The following is an 8,033-nucleotide window of genomic DNA, read 5'->3' as shown; positions in this document are numbered from 1 at the left end:
TGGGGAAGGGCTGGCTCCTGAAAGGCCCATACAGAAATAAAGAACTTACCCTCCGAGCGCCTGTTGAGGTGAGGGAAGGGGTCAGCCCTTCCATAGCCTGGGTGAGATACGTTGACACACCAGTTCTGGGACATGATGCCTTCCACAAAGGTTGGCGACGGATTCTGCAAGCCTGCTGCTTCGTTCCTGTGCCGCATTTGCCTTCCTGTTCTGATGCAGAAGAGGGGAAGAAACAGACTGCCATGATAGTTTTGGTTCACTGCATGGTTGCTTTTATTGGCCAGAAAAATGGGTAGTCATGGAAACTGTGGAAGGCTTGTTCTGGAGGGGCCCACTAGCCTGGTGTTGCCATCCGTATCTTTTGTAACTTAAATCCAGAAATTTTTCACCTGTGGCTGGCAAACCACCAAGGGATCCCAAAATCAATTTGGGGGGGGGGTCACAGTCAGGATTTTTTTTAAAAAGGGAAATAGACTAGAATTGAATACAAAGGAAAATAGAAAAGTGCATCCCACATGTCACGTCAAATACTCTTTGGGGGGATTTTTGTTTCCATTCTATACATTTATGAGTATACTGAGTCACAGTGTAAAATGTATTCTTATTGTGACTGTGGTCAGAAATGTTGGTAAATCTCTTAACCCAAGTCTCACCTTGACAGAGTGGAAAATCCTCCTTTTTTTCAGAGAAGGACAGTATTTGTAATAGTCAGACACTGGACACAACTCAAATAGCACCAACGCTAGAAAAGAAAAATGAGGTGTGGCGTAATTATACAAAGGGAATTTTATATATACAGCAAAGGAAGTAAATGAACTATACATAACAAAATGGATGAATCTAACTAAGGTTCTTTTGGACATAAAAACACGAGAAAATGCCTACTTTACGATTCAGTTTATGTGAAATTTTTTAAAAGGCAAAATTAAACTCTGTGACTTAACCCGTAGGTGGTAAAATCATGAAGGAAACTGATAATTGCCTAAAGTCAGGTTCCTGGCTACCTCTGAAGGGAAGGCAGCTAGGCTTTAATCAGGAAGGGATAGACCAAGTGAGGGACACCAGAGGACTGGTGATGTTCCATTTCTTAAACCTGGTGGTGCTTACATAGGTGTTCACTTTAAAATTATTAGTTAAATTGTACATTAATTTTTTTTAAAAAAGATTTATTTATTTGAGAGTGGGAGAGAGAACACGAATGGGAAGAGGGGCAGAAGGAGAGGGGCAGGAGGGCAGAGAGAAGCAGACCGGGCAGGGAGTCCAACGAGGGGCTCGATCCCAGGACCCTGAGATCATGACCTGAGTTGAAGGCAGTTCCCTAATCGACTGAGCCACCCAGGCGCCCCTGTACGTTGATGTTATATGCACTTCCAGATATGCATCTTTCATGATTTTATTAAAGAGATTTTCAAAAGTGATCAAATTGGTACCTTTAAAATCTACATTTTTATTAGTTGCTGTAAAACATCTTGTCAATGAAAGGTTCACAGAAGCAATGATAATGGTTAAATTACGCCAGGGCCCGTTAGTGTTGTCCAATAGAAATTTCAGTGATAATCTAAGCGTTCTACATCTGTACTCTCCGATACAGAAACCACTAACTACATATAGCTATTGAGCACCTGAAATCTGGCCAGTGCAGCTGAGAGATTCAATTTTAAATTTTATTTAAATTTAATTATTTTAAATCTAAAGACCCACATGTGGCTAGCAGCTACCATATTGGGCAGTACTGGTCTAGACCCATTTGCTTGCTATAACCAGAAGTACTAATGCTTTGTCTTCAGACCATCCTAAATTTGAATCCTACCTCCGTGACTACCACCACGAGAATTTAGATGAAGTACCTGGTTTTCCTAATCCTCAACAGACTCATTTGTAGAGTGGGGATGAGAAGAAATACTTCTTAATCTTGACATGAGCACTGTATTGAATTAATGAATTAATGAATGCAACCGCCTATCACAGACCCTGCCAGTAGGTCAAGCAGTGTTGTTTTCCTTCCCACATCTATGGGGCCATCTTGAAATTGTGTGGCCTTCAAATAAGGAGTGGGTGAGAGAACTCAGATAATGTGATGCAATCAACTTCTCACCTCGGACAGCAGTTCTAAGCCCCCTCCTTGGAGGGCCGCAGCACCATCATTGGAACTCTTTTGCAGAGCTTCTTTCAGAGCTCCAACTCCCAAGGAACACGTCTACCCATGTTTCCAAGAAGAAACATGTGTTCAAACACCAGCCCAGCTCTTAAATACAGAGAGGGACTGCCTGCTCGCATGATTTTTTGGTTTTATTTTGTCTTGTTTTGTTTCTTAGACTCAACAGTTTATACATTTTATCTTTACAGAGCAGGACGCATTATTTATTTCTTCCCTCAGTGACTAATTTTTCAAGGTTTTTCCCTTTTGGCAGGAATATTATATTAGTAGTAGTAATATTTTTATTATTATTATTACATGTTACTGATACTTAGTTCATATTATCTCAACATTTTTACTTTTGTGTGTTTCTAATGTGTCTTAAAATATGACCAGAAGCCTTGACAAATTTGCAGTGTTTTAAAATGGAATTCTCACTTACAAATGATATGGGATGAATTGTGTCCCTCCCCAAATTCACATGTTGAAGTCCTAACCCCCAGGACCTCAGACTGTGACTGCATTTGGAGATAAAGTCTTTAATGAGGCAATTTAGTTAAAATGAAGCCATTAGGGTGGGCTCCAGTCTAATGACTGGTGTCCTTATAAGAAGAGATTAGAACACAGACACACACAGAGGGAAGAGCATGTAAAGACAAAGGAAATGATGGCCACCTATAAACCAAGGAGAGAGGCTTCGGAATGAAACCGATTCTGCCAAAACTTTGATCTTGGACTTAGCCTCCAGAACTGTGAGACAATAAATTTCTGTTGTCTAAGCCCCCCAGTCTGTGGTATTTTGTTATGGCCACCTAATACAACAGCCCTTCCTCCCATGAGTATTCACAATTTATATATACTTGGCCTGAAATTTTTTATCAGATACCTCAATTGTTGCAGTTTCTATTAAAATGATCTGGTGGTTGAAATTGATTGCACATTTCTATGTGAGCCAATAATGTGAGGCAAGTCTTTAAAGGGTAGCACAATTGGTCTGAGATTGCACCACAGACATGCTATCTTTAAAACATAGGAAGTCAAGATCCCCCTTCACCCTTGACTAGTCAGACAAGACCTAGAACATTTTTCTCAGTTCTGTGCACCACATTTATAAGGGAGGAAAAACTCATGCATTGTTGAGCCCTATGTGCATTGTATACCCTTCATTATCCCCCCAACCCAATGAGGTAGGTATTAATATCCCTATTCCATTTTTCAGATGAGGAAGGTGAGAGTAAGAAAGGTGAAACAGATTGACTAAAGTCATACAGCTTTACGTAGAGGGTCTGGATTCAAACAAAGTCTATGCAATTTCATTAACCCCTTTGCTACCAGAGGAGGGCCTTCATTCTGGGTGACTTCAGTGGATCCAGACCCTGCCTCACTCTTCCTTTGCCTCCTCATTCAGAAATCTTCATCTCCCCCCACTTCAGCCACCCTGTCTCATAGCCATGCTCTGAGCCTGGTCATCTCTCAGAAGTATAGCACCTTTAAAGTTTCCATCTCAGACATGACCCATTGATTGGATCACCACTTTCTGCTTCTCTCTCTTCCCCATTCACTCACACCCAAGGTGACTGTCTCGACCTCATCAAAACCTTTGGTTTCTCTTCGATTCTTTGACTTTGCCTCCCTCCTATCTGTTCACTTCCTGGTGCTCTACCCATCTTAGACTCTACCATCCATCACTTCAGCATTCTCTTGCACACGTCCTGAACTCCCTCACACACTGTCCTTCTGTACCACCTGTCAGGCAAAACCCAACCCTGATCACCTCAACCGGCTTCTGCCTCTACACTTGCACATAAGTTGGTAAGGAGGGCTATGAAAATTACCCCAGATCCATACCACTGCTGATCTATGATCTCGGGGCCAATTGGGTTCTTAACTCTGTCTTGAATCATTTTGTTCTCTACAGCCGAGCCCTATATCTGAACAGCAGACACGAAGCTTGAAAGCTTTCTTCATTTTCCTGAAATGTTCATTAACCACTTCATTTTCAACAGAAGACCTTTCCTGTTCTTTCACAAAGAAAATGGAAACCACAAAGAGGAAGTCCCTCGAGCCCCTGCCACCAGCCCTACAGACCTTTTTGCATCTGCACTCTCTTTCCCACCTTTTACAAGAGAAGAGCCCCTCCCCCTCCTGCCTAAGGTTCCTTCCATTTCCTTCCTTCCAAGTACTCAGGAACCTTGTTCTATCAAAGATCCTCTGCGTGTAGCTCCTTCCCTTTGTCCTAGCTCGTTCTCACCAATACTTACAAGCTCTTAATTAAGAACAAAATGAAACCAAATCCCTCTGGTATCCACATTTCTTCTCGAATCCAGCCATGCTCTCTCTTCCCTATCAGAGCCAGCCATTTTGAGGCGACTCCAATCTTTCATCTGAGCCCGTTAACATCTGGCTCCCCTTGGATCACCACTGTCTATTGATCACACCGTCTACTGAAACCTGTTACTGAGGTCACTGATAACTTACACTTATTGCTAAGTCTGGGGTTACTCATTAGTCTGTATTATACCTAATTCTTGACATCAAATGACTAGTTCCTGAAACTCTAGTGGCTGCCAAGTCCCATAGTTGCAGGTTCGCCCTGTCTTCTCTGACTGCTTTTCCTCTTCTCCATCTCAGACTCGTTCTCTTCTGCTATCTTTCACACCAAAGTCTCCAAGGAATATCTGCCCTTGGCCTCCTTCTTACTGCTGTATTCTCCTGTGGCCTTGCTCACCTTCTACTTACTGTTGACACTCACACCTGTCTCCAGCCAGTCCTCATTATTGTGTTCCACATTTATACATCCAACTAACCAGCCAATGCTTCCCCTTGGAAATCTCTCCTTCCCGATGCACCTGAACTCAATCCTGTACAAAACTGAATTCATCACCCTTCTCCACATAAGGGTTGTTCTTCCTGGCCATTTTCTCCATATGGCGTTACTCTTAACCCAGCTGCCCAAACCAGAAACCAGGGGTCAGACTTGACTCCTTCCTGTTGCTCAGTCTCATCCAACTAATTCCTCAGTCAACAAATCCTAGCAATATTGCTTCTGAACTTTCCATCTCTCTCCCTTGCCATTCTCCCTAGTCTATTCAGGTCTAATTCACATCACTACCGTCTCTCACAGTCGTAGGATCGTGTCTATTTGCTGTATTGTTTGAGAATATCCAATTCTGCTGTAGAAGACAAGAAAACAGGTGGGACAGGTGAAACCCATACAGTGTGTTAGGCAGAGGTCAGTGTCTTGGTCAGCTCAGGCTGCCAGAGCACAATACCATAGACTGGGTAGCTTGAATAATAGAAACTTATTTTCTCAAAGTTCAGGGAACTGGAAGTGTGAGATCAGGGTGCCAGGATGATTCAGTTCTGGTAAGGCCTCTCTTCCTGGCTTATAGATGGCTGCCTTCTTGCTGTGTCTTCACACGGCCTTTCCTTGGTGTGTGTGTGTGTGTGTGTGTGTAGAAAAAGAGAGACCCCTTTCTCTTCCTCTTTTTACAAGGACACGAGTCCTATCAGATTAGGGTTCCACTTGTATGACCTCATTTAACCTTAAGTATCTCCTAAGAGTCCTATCTCCAAATACACTCACACTGGAGGAGGGAGCTGCAACACATGAATTCTGGGGTAACAAAATTCCATCCAAAACAACGAGTACGTTATTAACCTGGAAGACATGTGAGGTAAGTAAAATAAGTACAGAATATGTGTATGAACCTAGATAGAAAAGAATGGAGGGGCGCCTGGGTGGCTTAGTCGGTTAATGTCTACCTTCGGCTCGGGTCATGGTCCCAGGGTCCCGGGATCGAGCCCCGCATCTGGTTCCCTGCTCAGCGGGAAGCCTGCTTCTCCCTCTCCCACTCCCCCTGCTTGTGTTCCCTGTCTCGCTGTGTCTCTCTCTGTCAAATAAATAAATAAAATCTTAAAAAAATATATAAAAATAAGAAAAGAATGGAAAGAACAAGAAAACACTAGTAGTAATGATATATGTGATAAATATACATGAGGTACTTGAGACATACTGTTTTACATGAGGATGATGAAGGATTCCATATTCATGAAGGCTTAATGTTGGCCGCCCACTGGTTACACCTTCCTGGTCCTGTGTGTCCTCTCCCTAAGAAATACAAATAAAACCCTCGGCTGTTCAGCAGACTTACTGACAACTGTAGCTGTGGCTGGCTGTCCTTGTCTCTGCACCCCTCAGAGGAAGGGTGTGCCATTGTGCCTAGGCACTTTCTGTCTGTGGACCCTGGGCTCAAACCTCAAGTCCAGTGCTCACAACCACACCATCAACAGGGCAGGCTGGCGCAATAAGAGACAGACAGACAGGATGTATGCCCACTGCCTATTCCAGGGTTCAGGAAGCGTGGGGCTTCTGCTTGTTTGCACCCTGTGTGCAGTGTGCAAACCTACCTCGTCTCTTTCCCCTTGCCATTTGCTGTGTGTTTTAAAGTTTGTCTGATAAGCTATGTCAATCAAGCCTTTTCATGTGGTCTGTGGGTCTTTTCTGTGACCTCTGGGACAGTTTGCCTGGCAGAGTACTTGGAGGCCACCATTACGTTAAGGTAGTTCCCACATGACAGATGGATTGCGTTAATGGCCTCCATTCCTCACCCTTCCCTATGTGCACACCCTTTGTAATGTGACTTTACAGTTCCTCTCAAGAAGGGACGAAATGTATTTTCCTGCCCTTTGAAATTGAGCTCAACCATGTGCTTTGCCCGATGGGAGGTTGGCAGGCGTGATGCTAGCAGAGGCTTGAAAGAGCGCTTTTCTGTTTGGGCTTGCTCTCCTGTACCTCTTCTATGTGTAGGAGAAGGATGTGCCCATATTTGCCCACTGTCCCCAGGAGAAGGATAAAAACCGCAGGGTGTGGAGTCACGGCCAGCCAAACCCAGTCTAGATCAGCTGACTCCCAACTTGCCCAGCCTAGATTAGTCATCTATCAACTGATCCACATACTCGCAAGAAATAATATCAGATGCTGTTTTAAGCCACTAAGTTTGGGATATTTTCTTACAAAGTAATAGCCAATTTACATAGTCACCGAGACAAATTCTGGAGCCTCCTAACTTTTATTTGTGTGCATAGTGCTCCTTCCCAATCTATTTCTTATTGAAATCATAGTTCTAAGACAAAAATCGGATCGTCTTATTCCCTTTCTTAAACCTTTCAGTGTGTCTTGTCTTTATCTTTAGGATAAATTACAAACTCCTGCATAGTCTGGCCCGTGCTCATCTAGCCAGCCTCATTTTTGACATTCCCCTCCTCTCTCTCTCTCTCTTAATTTCAAATACACTGAGCTATTCGCAGACCATTGACTTAGCCATGTTCTCTGTTGCCTCCAGGCCTTTGAGCGTGTTGTTTTCTCTACAGGAGGCATATATTAGTTTCTTAGGACTGCCATCACAAAATGCCACGGATTGAGTGGTTTAAACAACAAACATTTATTGACTCAGAGTTCTGGAAGGTAGAATTCCTAAACCAAGTTGTCAGCAGGTCGCTGCTCCCTCTGAAACCTGTGGAGGAGAATCCTTCCTTGCCTCCTCCTAGCTTTTAGTAGTTGCTGGCAATTCTTGGCATTTCTTGGTTTGCAGCTGTTAGCACTTCTTCCCTCATGTCTTCACATTGTTTATAAGGACACCAGTCATGGATGAAGGGTCCATAACACCCCTATATGAACTTATCTTTCCTTTTCCCTAGCTTTATTGAGATATAACTGACAAATAACATCGTGTAAGTTTAAGGTATACAACATGATGATTTGAGACATGTATATATTGCCAAATGACTACTACGGTAAGGTTAGTTAACACCTCCATCACTTCACATAATTAACGTTTCTTTTTTTGTGGCGAGAACATTTAAAATCTAGTTTTGTAGCAACTTTCAAGCATGC

Source organism: Eumetopias jubatus, unplaced genomic scaffold (assembly GCF_037043125.1).
Source record: "Eumetopias jubatus isolate StellerSeaLion01/CBP00866 unplaced genomic scaffold, mEumJub1_p1.0 scaffold_11, whole genome shotgun sequence".
In the NCBI taxonomy this organism is placed as follows: domain Eukaryota; kingdom Metazoa; phylum Chordata; class Mammalia; order Carnivora; family Otariidae; genus Eumetopias; species Eumetopias jubatus.
Note: the sequence above shows the minus strand (reverse complement) of the source record.